This window comes from Mesoplodon mirus (assembly GCF_964341445.2).
Source record: "Mesoplodon mirus genome assembly, chromosome: 14".
NCBI lineage: Eukaryota > Metazoa > Chordata > Mammalia > Artiodactyla > Ziphiidae > Mesoplodon > Mesoplodon mirus.
The window spans coordinates 23,184,443-23,198,181 of record NC_138990.1 but is presented as its reverse complement, the minus strand read 5'-3'; positions in this window follow the sequence as shown (position 1 = coordinate 23,198,181).

Below are 13,739 nucleotides of genomic sequence, written 5' to 3'. Positions count from 1 at the left end.
TGCACCAGGCACTTGTGCCCAGTTCTGGGGGAGAATGCGGCTGCGGGGGAGGGAGAAGGGAGGGTGGGGAGAAGAGGGAGGGAGAGCCGGAAGAAGAGAAAGGAGGTCGGGAGGAACACACAGAATTTCAAATTGAGAGAAACAGATAGTAGCTTAAAAAAAAAAACCCAACTCTGCATTTATAAAATGACAACCTTAAAAGCGCTATTAAATTAGAGCTACATGGTGTGAGGATGATACCGAGAACTGACCTAGATAGATGAGGAAAGGTGTGTGGAAAGTTTATCTCCTTTTTCTTATTAAGCGAGACCCCTGTGTAGCTCTGAGTGTGTGTGTGTGTGTGAGTGTGTGTTTGTGTAAGTGTGTGTACTGGAGGAGTTGTCTAGAACCCAAAGGAAGGCTTCAAATATGCTGAAACAATTGAAAAGACCTACTTTCTTTCACCTGTAATGTTGCCCTCCACAGTTATTAAACAATCCGAGGGCTTTTTCCTGCCCTTTTTCATTATGGTCCACCTTTCTTTTTCTTTTCTTTTTTTTTTTCTTTTTTAATTTTTATTTTTTTGAAGATGTTGGGGGTAGGAATTTATTAATTTACTTATTTATTTTGGCTGTGTTGGGTCTTCGTTTCTGTGCGAGGGCTTTCTCTAGTTGTGGCAAGCAGGGGCCACTCTTCATCGCGGTACGCGGGCCTCTCACTATCGCTGCCTCTCTCGTTGCGGAGCACAGGCTCCAGACGCGCAGGCTCAGTAGTTGTGGCCCAGTTGCTCCGCGGCATGTGGGATCTTACCAGACCAGGGCTCGAACCCGCGTCCCCTGCATTAGCAGGCAGATTCTCAACCACTGCGCCACCAGGGAAGCCCCTCACCTTCCTTCTTCTAAGCGATGTTTAGTGACAGGTCTGAATGATGGCAAACCAGCTGTTGGAGCCCAGCATCCTGCCTAGTGCACACCAGGGGCTCGGTACACGGTGGTTTTGTTATTAACTTGGGGCCTCAGAGTAGACAGTGACCCTCACGAGCCCTGTTCTACCCTGGGCTTCCTCCCAGTTGCATCTCTGAGTTGGCCTGGGAACCAGTCTTTGAGTTGTCTTGACTCGACTCGGGGCCAGGAGTCTGTGAAGAGGGAGTGCCTTCCAGACGCTCTGAAGTCGCCTTCCTAGAACCCAGGCCCCCAGGAGATGCCCCAGGAGCTCTCACCCCGAGGCTTCTCCCACCCTCCAAGGACTTCCCGTCTGCTCCCTGGACCACGTCACATCCGCATCAGGAGCTCCTTCCCCAGTCCAGTCCCTCAGCCAGGTCCTCTGAATTTCTCTCTCTGGCAGATCTCCCGGAAGGTTTTGTGGATTTAAGAAATCAAATCTAAAAATCGTATTCACACAGTGATTGTGATGATATCAGAAGTTGTATGCTTCTGAAAATGCAACCACTAAGGTAGAAACAGGTGATGTGTGAGATTGGGAGGGTTTTTTTCCCTTTGAGGAGCCTTTTTGTTGTTGTTAGTATATTAGATACACGTTTTACAGTTGAATCCAGACTACATTTTACTATATAAAAAATGGGAGAAAAGAGAAACACAGCATGATTATATTACATTATAAAGGGACATCCTAATTGTGTGGTATAGAGGGAAGGAAGATAGGTCAATATTTCCGTCATAATTGTTCAGAGATTTTTTCAAGTCCGAGAAACTATTTAGTCAAAGCCTTTTTGAAAGTACCGTGTGTTTTTCCATGTCTTTAGGGAGGTGACAAGGTAAGAACACAAGAGTCCAGAGTCACGACGCATAGACGAGACACCTGACCCATCATGAATTGTTATCAAAACGGGGCTTTGCTGTTAGACAATAGTCTTTGTAAGTTTTGGAGTATCTGGAAACTTGATAAGCACAACTTTTCTCATTCATATTTAAATATCAGACTGGAGGGCTTCCCTTGTGGCGCAGTGGTTGAGAGTCCGCCTGCCGATGCAGGGGTCACAGGTTTGTGCCCCGGTCTGGGAAGATCCCACATGCCGTGGAGTGGCTGGGCCCGTGAGCCATGGCTGCTGAGCCTGCGCGTCCGGAGCCTGTGTTCCGCAATGGGAGAGGCCACAACAGTGAGAGGCCCGTGTACTGCAAAAAAAAAAAAAAAAAAAAAAAATCAGACTGGATTAAATGTCCAACACTAAAACAGTGAAATAAGGATGCAGGGAAGAAATACCCACGACCCCCCAAAAAAACCACGTAGCCTATGATAACTCTGAAAATGTACACATATGGCAGTTAACTGTTCTGTGGAGATGATATGTCCCTTTTCTTTGGACCTGGAGTATAATTCAAGACAAGATGCAGTCTTGTCCTGTAACATCTCTGCTCGGCTTTTGTGGACAGCCCCTGGATGAAAAAGAATACTACTAAATATTTCTGTTAAGTGGCCATAATATTCTAAGCAGATTCACTAAAGTGATATACTATAAATCTACTAAAGTGAGTTATCATTTTCTAAGGAAATACTATTTTAGAAATTATGATCCAATATATAAGCACTAATTAAATTTGAAATGAATCCTCATTATTTAAGAATCTGCTAACACAAAATTACTGGTAATTTAGACTGTGCATACCTGGGCTGCCTTACCTTTCGGATATAGTTGAAAAGAAATTGCTTGACCAAAATAATAATAAATAGCAATAGCAATAGCAATAATAGTAAAATGATAAGGGATATGTGTGAATTAGTATATTGTTTTTCAAACCCATTTCATCTCTTGATTCCCTATCTCAGTGAAAGGCAGTGCCCGCCACTGGATGCTAGTCTTTCAGCCTTTATGCCACAAATATTGTTTTGCGCCCAGCTCTGGATTAGCCACGGGGAATGAAAGATGAATAAGGTCCAGAATACGCACCCCAAGAGCTCTCAGTCTGCTGCTGCCCACTCTTGAACAAACAGCTATGATACACTGCGGGAGTCCATGTGATCAAGGCAGCAGGAGTTTGGCCAGCAGAGAAGAAAGGCAGATGTGCCTTCAGGAGTGTCAGGAAAGGATCCCTAAAGAAGATGATGCTGAACTGACCGTAGATAATGAACTGGAATTTTTCTGCCTCCACGTGGCCCCGCCCCCGGGTCTCTCCTGCACTATGGCCAGCCCCTCTCTTCCGGTTTCCCCACCAGCCTCTCCCAGGGGAGCCCACACCGCTTACAGAGCAATATCCCTGAAATGCACACTAGAATCCTCCTTTCTCTTCCAGTGCTCACGACTGCTTCTCAGCACATGACACTGAAGAATCTAAAGATGAGGAGCTCACACCTGATGGTTGCCTACTGGCCAAGGGCCAATCCGCCAGCTGCCTCTACAAGGTGTCTCTGAAGTCCCCTGCTTTGTTTTTCCAACGTATACACACTTTGGATTCTAGTTTACATGATACCCCTGCTTGTTTTAATATATCAGTAGTTTTTTCCCCAAAGTGTTGAGTACATCTGTAGCTCCATGCTGACATGGCTGCATCTCAGCCCCCTGCAAATGGGCATCAAACCCCTCAGAGGGGAGCTGAGGGGAGAGGATGAACCCTGATGCCTCAGGACAACAGGCAATGCCTTCACAATTCTCTCTGCCGAACCAGAACCACTAGGATGCTTCTATGTAGGAAGAGATTCGTTTTAAGGAATTAACTCAAGCGATTATGGAGACAGATCAGTCCAAATCTCCAGGGTGGGCCTTCAGGCTGGAAACCCAGGAAGAGCCGATGTTGCAGTTCAGATGCAAAGGCCGTCTGCTGGCAGAACTCCCTTTTGATTGGAGGAGGTCAGTCTTTTGTTCTCATCAGGCCTTCAACAGGTTGGGTGAGGTCCACCCATATCATGGAGGGCAACCTGCTTTACTTCAAGTCCACCAGTTTGAATGTCAATCTCATCCAAAAACGCCCTCAGTGGCACATTCAGAATCATGATTGACTAACTGTCTGGGCGCCGAGGCCCAGTCAATTTGACACATAAAATTAACCATCAGCCTAGTTCTTGTACCTTTCAGGTGGGCTCCTCCTCCCCCATCTGTGGCCTGCTAGGGGTTCACATCATCGATCACTCTCTCAGCGCTGATGGTGGATGTGATAGAGCAAAAATAAATTCGATCCCTGACTTCACAGACCATATATTCTAGTGAGGAACTTGTAATAACTCTAGAGACATTAATGAAATACACAAAGAAATGAATGGAAAATTGCCAGGGTGATAGTTGTTTTCAGTGGAGGCAATAAACTAGAAATGGTACCAAGTCTGAGAACTGGGGGGACGTCTCCCCGAGGCGAGAGGCTGCATGGCGCTGGGGCAGAGTGTAACCACGCTAGACTGTGCCTCGGGGTCCCACTTTCTCCCTGCGGCCATCAGTCTTTAAGATGTCATGGCCGCACATCACATCCTAATGTTCAGTAAATTACAGGAGCCCCCTTTAAGAGTGTGCTCAGGGTCTCCCTTCCCCCCTGGAGGAGCCTTGTTTCATTCCATACAGAAGATGGGAAACAGGGAGACATAAAAAATGCCTTCGAGAATTTTTGAGGCCATCACTGATGACTTCAGGTAACACCAGTGCCTGGAGCTTTGATTCTGTGTCAGGACTGCACTCGGGCCACACAGACAGACGCCGAGCTGGTCTTCAAGGAGCAATGCAATGGGTGGATGGTGTGTGTTAGGTTCTTTGGATCCTGCACCAGCCCCCATGGAATGTTGGGATGACCCCAGGGGAGGCCAAGGTCGGGGGCGGTAGGCAGGGGACAGAGAATTTCCCAGCAGGCATTCTATGAGCCGACTCTTCAATGCTGAGTCCTAATCATCTGAGTGATGGAGAGAATGGCAGCGTTGATATCTAGAGAGAGAAGCATGAGCAGAGGCCCAGAGGGAAGAAAAACTTGCTTAAGGCTCCGGAGAGCTGCAAGTAACTTGACCCATGGGAGAGTCGAGCGGTCCCGGGAGAACTTGCTTTGATAATAAGGGAGTAGGCAGGGGGGCTGCTAAGAAAGTGTTTTTCAAACTGATTGGACCATGAATCACAGTAAGAAGTACCTTTGGTACTGAGACCCCATCCACAGATGCACGTACACGCATCTGGGTAACAGCAACACTCGTTTCACAGGACAATACCCATGATCATTGAACATTGACTTGCAATGTTCTAATATTTCCTATTCTAGTATATCATAGTTTTTATAAGATGCTGGTCAAGGACAGCTAAATTGATTCTACGAACCCCATAACTGTTACTCGTAGCATTTTGACCAGCACCACCCTAAAATATACTAAAAAGTTTTAATTTCATCTCGAGGGCTCTAGAGAAATCTTCAAGGATTATAAACTAGTGGGGGGGGGCTGACATACCAGGCCCATATTTTCTCAAGATCCCAGGGTAACAGTGAGAGAACGGAACAGAGGGAGACACACCTAGAGGTTCAGAAGTCAGTTTGAAGGTTGTTTACTAATTCAGGGGGCACCTCTGAGGGCCTGGACCAAAGGATCAGTTGGAAACGGTCCAGCATTAAGTTGACAGAGTGCTCAGGACCCGAGACTAATGGATGACATAGAGGGAGGAAGGAGGGGTCATTCGAGACAGGGGACAGTGGAAGAGGGGGTGGCTTTAGACAGAATGAGGCACCTGTGGGCATCCCGTAGCAGTGGCCATGGGCAGCAGACCACAGGTGAGGCTCAGGGGAGAGGTCTGTGCAACTCAGGGGTTTGACAACCCAAGACCAGCAGAGAACATGGGTGTGTGCTGGGCCCCAAGAGACTTAGAGGGAATTTGGGGGAGAACCCAGGAAATACATTTTAAGAGAAGCAGCTGGTATTCTGGTCAGGCCATTCTCTCCACCTAGAGCAGCTGTTGTCCAAGTGTGGTCTCGGGACTGCTGGGTGTCCACTGAGGGCCTCTGAGAACCTTTCAGATGGTTTAAAAGATAAAAGCTATTTGCTCATCATGTTAGGAGGTCATTTGTCTCTTTCATTCTCTTTCTTTCATAAATACACAATGGAGTTTCCCAAAGGCTTCCCAACATGTGATATCACGCTACTTAATATGACCCAGTGTTAACATAGGCTCCATGAAGTAGGAATTAAATTTATGTTTGCTCTGTCAGATCCACGATAAGTGGCGAAGATGTGAAAATCCAGCTCTCTTTTACGAAAGAGGTTGGCTGCAACTTAGAACAGTGCAACTGTCCTCATTAAATGTTTTGTTGGGGAAAATGAATTTATTTTTCTTGAAATATATTATTTATGACAACTTGTAATGAATTTATCATTTTTAAATGGATTAATAAAGAAATATTTCTAAAACCCAAAATTCTCAACTTGAATTTCCAATACTTTAAATATCAATAGACAGAACACACATAAATAAAAGCTCTTTGGGGGAGGGCCTCAGCAATTTTTAAGATCTTAAAGCAAGCCTGGGACCAAATCACAGGATTAAAAGAACAGCGTCTTCCTGACCTTCAAAATTGGGTCACTACTACCTTAAGCCTAAATCCTATTGCTCCTTCTGGGTCAGACTTAGGTGCCCTTGTCTGTGGAGTCTTTGCTAAGCCTGTCAGACATAATGAATGGCTGCCTCTTCTGTGCTCACCAACCCTCAGCTGGACATTTCGGCTACAGTACTTCTGCTATTATGTTTTTTTAATGTGTCATTTATCGGCACACTTTAAAAAGTACTTTGATCCTGCTGCATGCTAGCTACTGCAAATAGAGAGACAGCATAAGAAACAGATAACTGCAGAGCCATCAGGGGTCCCAGACAGAATACAGAGGCTATTACTATTCTAGCACAGTATTGCTTATCGAGTATGGAGGAGGGATGAGAGGAAGGGAGGAAGGAAGGAAGGGAGGAGAAAAAGGGAAATGGAGGGAGGAAGGGAGGGAAAGATAAAGGAAAGGAAAGGAAGGAGGGAGGTTAGTTCCAGATTAATAATAATAATGCGGGCTTCCCTGGTGGTGCAGTGGTTGGGAGTCCGCCTGCCGATGCAAGGACACGGGTTCGTGCCCCGGTCCGGGAAGATCCCACATGCCGCGGAGCGGCTGGACCCGTGAGACATGGCCGCTGAGCCTGCACGTCCGGAGCCTGTGCTCCGCAACGGGAGAGGCCACAGCAGTGAGAGGCCCGCGTACCGCAAAAAATAATAATAATAATAACGCAAGCAATCTTCATTTCCCTGTGGTATAAAGAGACAGTGTTAGTTTTCATGAATGACGCTCGTGGATAAATGGACTCCTAGACATCCAATTTTAGCAAACCGCTTTCTTCACCAAACTTGACACGTTGGAGTTTCTTTTCTTTCCAGGTACTAACCAGCAGTGAAGGTAGAGTAAGAAAAATGAGACGCCTAAATCCCTCTCTAGACGTGTGACATCGGGACTTGGTAGTGTCCTGAGCCTCTAAGGAAGGAGTCCCCCCCTCCACGCCCAGACCTCCCTCTCTGATATTTCCATTTCCTGCCAACTTCTAATTCCTCAGGAAAAGAGAATGTTCTCTCTGTACTAGGATCTGACGGTGTTTGAGCTTATGACTGTCGGAGCCGGCGGACTTTCCCCTGTTTGAAATTTGCACCACAGGAAAGCGACACAGAGAAGTGTCTTTAACTTGGAAAGGAGATCAAAGTGCTGGAATAATTATACTCAGAATAATTCTGAGGTAACCATCTTACACCCCCGTCTATGAAATAGTAACCTCTCACTCAGAGAGCCAGATGGGAAAGCAGTAGGGGTGACCGGAGCGTCCCCACAGCACAGCAGAGGGTCAGCAGTCAGCCTTGGGTGGCACGTGGCCTCAGCCTCAGGCAGCCTCTCATACACCCAGAATTTAACAGGAGTCAAGGTTCCAGTACACGATGGTCTTCCGACAAAGAAGTCTTTTTGAGCGGATACATCTTTTTTTAGTTGTTAATTCTCTCAACTTTTGAACCTGGAAGTAATACGTGATAGCCAAACACTTGACTTTGTAACCATAAGATGATGATCTGTCCCATAATTGAAGATTATTTATTCCAACCCAACTTCCACACCATTAAAATCTACATGGATTCTGCCTCACATAAACATATTGAACACAGGGAGATCATCTCGGTGCTATGTGACCACCTAGAGGGGTGGGATAGGGAGGGTGGGAGGGAGACACAAGAGGGAGGGGATATGGGGATATATGTATACGTAGAGCTGATTCACTTTGTTGTACACTAGAAACTAACACAATATTGTAAAGCAATTATACTCCAATAAAGATATAAAAAGCAAAGTATTGTTCAGAGACCACTGTTACTTGTGAGAAAAGTCGCCACCAAAATTCAATCTATTTTCAAAGACCCATCTAGGAGCTCACCATTCAGCTTCAACATTTACAAAATTAGCACAAGGTGTCAGCCGGCTCTGCTCAGACAAAGTTGATCACTTTTCCTAGAACAAGAGGACTTTACGGTTTGTTCTGAACTGCAAACGGAGAGATAAAATGATACAGGCTGATTTACAGCACGTCATGTGCTCTTATTCTCGGTCAAGTTTTAAAGCCCTAAGAAGCCGTCAGTTATCTTCATGAGCCCGGCAGGAAATAATACACAGACTTGCTAACAGATTCCAAGTCCCGTCCACAAAAGAACTGTGCCAGGTTCAATGTCAGAAAGGCGAGGCCAGGTTCTGGGCCCTAATACAGGGCGGGGCCCGGCTCACACATATCCAGGAAAAGATCCCTTAATAAGTTACATGTTAATGAATCTCTTCATAAATACCATAAATCCTAAAGCTTCCAGAGATTTTCCAACTCTTTTCATTAAAGTAATCAATTACATAAGTAATGCCATTTAAGATTTATAATTTTATGACATTTTGGGGAAATAAATTTACAAATCTTGATAAGTAAATTTTTATCCAAGTATGACTCTTGGTTTTGGATCCTCAAAGTAGAGTCAAAATTCATATAAAAGGACCCTGGACCTCATGGGATAGGGTTCCTGATCAGGCAAAGACACTCCAGGTCCCCCCAGCCTGGTCCCGTTAAAAACCCTACAATTTAGGGTCCCTACACTGTTGTCTGATCAAAGCAAAGAATAGTGACTTGCCATTCCTGTTTTAAAATATTGTTGTAGTGAAAAAATTAAAGGGTACAGATTATCTCTCTAATCATCTCATGCTTTCTTTTGGAGCTCATTTGAAGAAGATGCTGAATCACAGGTAGACAAGCTAGGACCCACAAGCCAAATCCAAGCTGACCACCTGGTTGTGTACGGCCTGAGAGATAAGAATGGCTTTTACATTTTTTTTAATGGTTGACAAAAGCTAAACAAGAATTTCATGACACATGAAACTTTCCAACTTCAAATCTCAGTTCCATAAATAAAATTTCCTTGGAGCAACCAGGCTCACGCAGGTGCATATTGTCCACAGCCACCTCAGGCTACAAGGACACAGGTGAGTGGCTGCAACAGAGACCATCTCGCCCACAAAGCCTAAATATTGACTATCTAGCCCTTGAAGGAAAGGGTGTCTCAGTGCTAGAGGATTCTAAGATCTGAGACGTGGTAATGAGCAGGGGAGTCCCTGCCGTCTCCCTGTTTTTGCCACTAAATACTGAGAATTTGTGAAGCTGCTACGTGGAATTATTTTTCTAAATGTGCTCCAAGGGAATCAAGATAAGCGCTCTATGTCTTAACACATACCACTTTCTTCCTCTTTTCTAGGACTTTTGTCCAATTTTTTTAAAAGCACGTTGATCTCCACAGAAAATGATAACCCACACGAGAAAGATGGTAAGTTTCTTATCGTGTTTCCATTCTTAGTTACTATTGGAGCATCTTTCTCAGTCTGGGGCTTGACACTTTAAAAGCGACATGGAAGTTTGGAGAAGATTCTAAGAGATTTATAAGGATGGCTGGATGTCGATTTATAGTAGAGACAACTCCTAAATAAGGATTAGGAAAGATGTTGCAAAAGCCTTGGCAGGCTATGATGTTTATCATGGGTAGGAAAAGTTCTTCTGTAGGTAAAGTAAATGTCTTTTCTCTAAAAACATAAGGACCAGATAAAAAGGAAACTGATGAAACAGACAGAGTAAGGAAACTTGGCTCTAAGGACAGAATTTCCTGGGAGTGACTAAGTGGTGAATATGTCCTGGAGTTTCCCTATTGGATTTTTTCAAAGTGAGAAGGCTTCTTATCTCAGGGACTTACCTGAAGGCAGAGAGGTGGGCTTGGTGCCCCTGGCCTGCACATCTCGGCTGTGAGTCTGTGATAACGAATGAGGCTGGTTCTTTTCTTTGAGTTGGTCTTGGACGAGACCCTGACACCCTCCCCAGGAGGATTGATGGGAAAAGGCAACAAGGACCATATGGCTGCTTGTAGGAAAAAAAATGAGAGTGTCCTGTCTCCCTTAGAACATCTCTGTTGGGTTCATTTCATCCTGGCCCAGAACACTATTTTCCTCTTCTAGAACTGATGTCTATGAAGACTCAGAAAGCAAGAAGAAGTCGTTTTTCTGAAATCCAGGAGGATTCCCCTCTCACATCTGTGTGTGAGCCTTCTGTCCAGCTCACCTGGCTGGTCTGGGAGCCCGGTGCCAGGATGGGTACCTTGAGGTCGCCTTCAAGATGGGCAGAATGGATGGAATAACCAGATGCCTACTCTTTGCTATCTTTTTTGCTGTAAAACTCGATTCTTTCACCGAGGATAGGGTAGGAAAATGGGAGGGAGGGAGATGAAGCAAGATGGACCATGAGTTGACAATAGTTGAAGCTGGGAGATGGGTTCATCAGGCTTGTTATCCTATTCTCTCTACTTTGATATATGTGTGAAATGTTCCAGAATAAAGAGTTAACATACTGTAGTCCTCAGGCTTGATGAAGTTAGTAGATTTCCTAAAAGAACACAGATAATACAGTCATAGACGTAGAAAGCAAATTTAAGGTTACCAGAGGGTAAGGGGGTGGGGGATGAATTGGGATATTGGGATTGACATATACACACTACTATATATAAAACAGATAACTAATAAGGACCTACTGGATAGCACAGGGAACTCTTCTCAATACTCTGTAATGGTCTATATGGGAAAAGAATCTTAAAAAGAGTGGATATATGTCTATGTAGAACTGATTCACTTTGCTGCACACCTGAAACTAACACAACACTGTACATCAACTCTACTCCAGTAAATTTTTTTAAAAGAAGTTAGTAGATTTCCTGGCTCCAAAAATGAATTATTTTATCAGATCCCTTTTTCACTCCTTCACGTGCACATACCTTCAGCTGTCTTGAGCAAAATCTGATATACAGATTTCAATTTCCCTTGCTCTTAAAAATAGAAAACTGTCAGGTTTCTCCTCAAGAGGGAGAAGATGGCCCAGATGATTTGGCTCAGTTGTACAAAATCTTTCTTAGAAGCAAGAAACCACGGGCTTCCCTGGTGGCTCAGTGGTTAAAGACTCCGCCTGCCGATGCAGGGGACATGGGTTCGTGCCCTGGTCCGGGAAGATCCCACATGCTATGGAGCAACTAAACCCATGCGCCACAACTACGGAGCCCACACTCTAGAGCCCACAAGCCACAACTACTGAAGCCCGCATGCCACAACTACTTGAGCCCGCGTGCAACTACTGAAGCCCATGTGCCTAGAGCCCACACTCTGCAACAAGAGAAGCCACTGCAATGTGAAGCCTGAGCACCACAACGAAGAGTAGCCCCTTCTTGCCACAACTAGAGAAAGCCAGCACGCAGCAATGAAGACCCAACACAGCCAAAAATAAATACATAAAATAAATAATTTTTTTTTTAAAAGAAGCAGGAAATCACATCTGCCAGCCCAACGTTTGTCTGAACTCCAAAGTTCACGGGAAGCTTGAGGAGACGGTGATCATTGCAAGATGATACAATACCCGTGTCTCCTGTGCTCAGGTAGAATGTAGGAAGGACAGAATTCAGGACACCTTCACTGAGTCCTACACAAAGAAGAAAAAAGACAAAGATGAGCCTTGATTCAACACCGTCACGGCTGAGGCACTGGTCACTACTGATGGCTCAGTGGCTTCTGGCCTGTTTGTGTTTCTGGTTCCCTCTCCCTCAGGACTCTGTGAACCCAAAGGCCTACCTGTATCAGATCCCAGGTAAGCAACATACATCATTTATGTCCACGGTTTTCTGGAAAAATTATAATTTTGGATTTCTGGGCCACTTAGACCATATGTTGATTTTGTTTAATTATGAAAATGTGCCTGTCCTGTATTTCTCATTTCTCAGGAACCCAATGTCCCTCGCTGACCCCCTGCTACCTTTCTGAGCTGCCACCAGCGCTGGCGATCCCCCAGTGAGAGTGGCCAGCCCCTCAGCACTCTCTCTGGTTGTGCAGAGCTGTCCAGGGCCCCAGGTGAGCACAGGGCCGGCGGTCCTTCTGCTCCTCAGAACAAACTTAGCGACTTAACCAACATGCACTCATGTTCTCACAGCTCCCTTGTGTTTATGGTCTGGGCACAGCTCTGCCAGCCACTCTGCTCAGGGTCTCACGAGGCTGCCACCGAGGTGTCAGCTGGGTCTGGGGTCTCGTCTGAAGTGCAGGGTTTTCTTCCAAGCACATGGGGCTGTTCGTGGAGGTGGTCTCCATGCAGCTATAGAACTCAGTGGTTGCTTCTTCAAGGCCAGCAGGAGAGAGAGTCTCCCTGTCTCCTTCAGGGACTGATTAGGGCAGGAGAGTCTCCTTTTTTTTTTTAATTTAGATGTTGGGGGTAGGAGTTTAGTAATTTATTTTTATTTATTTTTGCTGTGTTGGGTCTTTGTTTCTGTGCGAGGGCTTTCTCTAGTTGTGGCAAGCGGGGACCACTCTTCATCGCGGTGCACGGGCCTCTCACTATCGCGGCCTCTCTTGTTGCGGGGCACAGGCTCCAGACGCGCAGGCTCAGTAGTTGTGGCTCACGGGCCTAGTTGCTCCGTGGCATAGGGGATCTTCCCGGACCGGGGCTTGAACCCGTGTCCCCTGCATTGGCAGGCAGATTCTCAACCACTGCGCCACCAGGGAAGCCCAGAGTCTCCTTTTTAATGAACTCCATATTGATTGATGGGGGACCTTAATTATATCTGCAAAGTCATCCCTTTTGCTACATAAGTAACCTAATCAAGGGAGTGACCTCATGATACTCCCCACTCAAGGGGAAGGGTTATCAGGATTATGTGGGTTGGGGGTTGATTGGGGTAGGAGTCTTGGGGGCCACCCAGGATTCTGCTCACCCCCCAGCCTTCAACATTTCCCCACGCACGAGTGAGTAAAGGTCGCCCTGGTCACAGCCCGGGACAGGTTCCATCTGAAGATGGGTCAGGACCAGGAGTTCTAAATCTTGGCTGCACATTGGAATTGTCTGGAGCTTTAAAAATAACATCCTTATCCTGAGCCCCAGACCCAGAGATTCTGACATGATTGGTCTGAGGTGCGGCTTGGTCAGCAGGACGTTTTGAAGCCTGCACAGGAGGTTGTGCCGTGCAGACAGGGACAAGGACCACCAGTCCAGACCATACAAGAAAGTTATCCACTCTGCCCATCCTGGTGGAAGCTGCCATTCCGGCAGGAGGAGGGTAACAGCACAGCGACCCCAGGGACCTTTACGGGTCCTTACAGTTTGGCAAACACGTAACAAGGTAGATTTACCAAGCTTCATCTCATGAAATTAGTTCATCCCACTGACTGTAAAATCACTGAGAAAGGGAATCTGGTGGCACAGGTAATTCTTCTCACCATTTTTTTAGAGAAAAAGAATA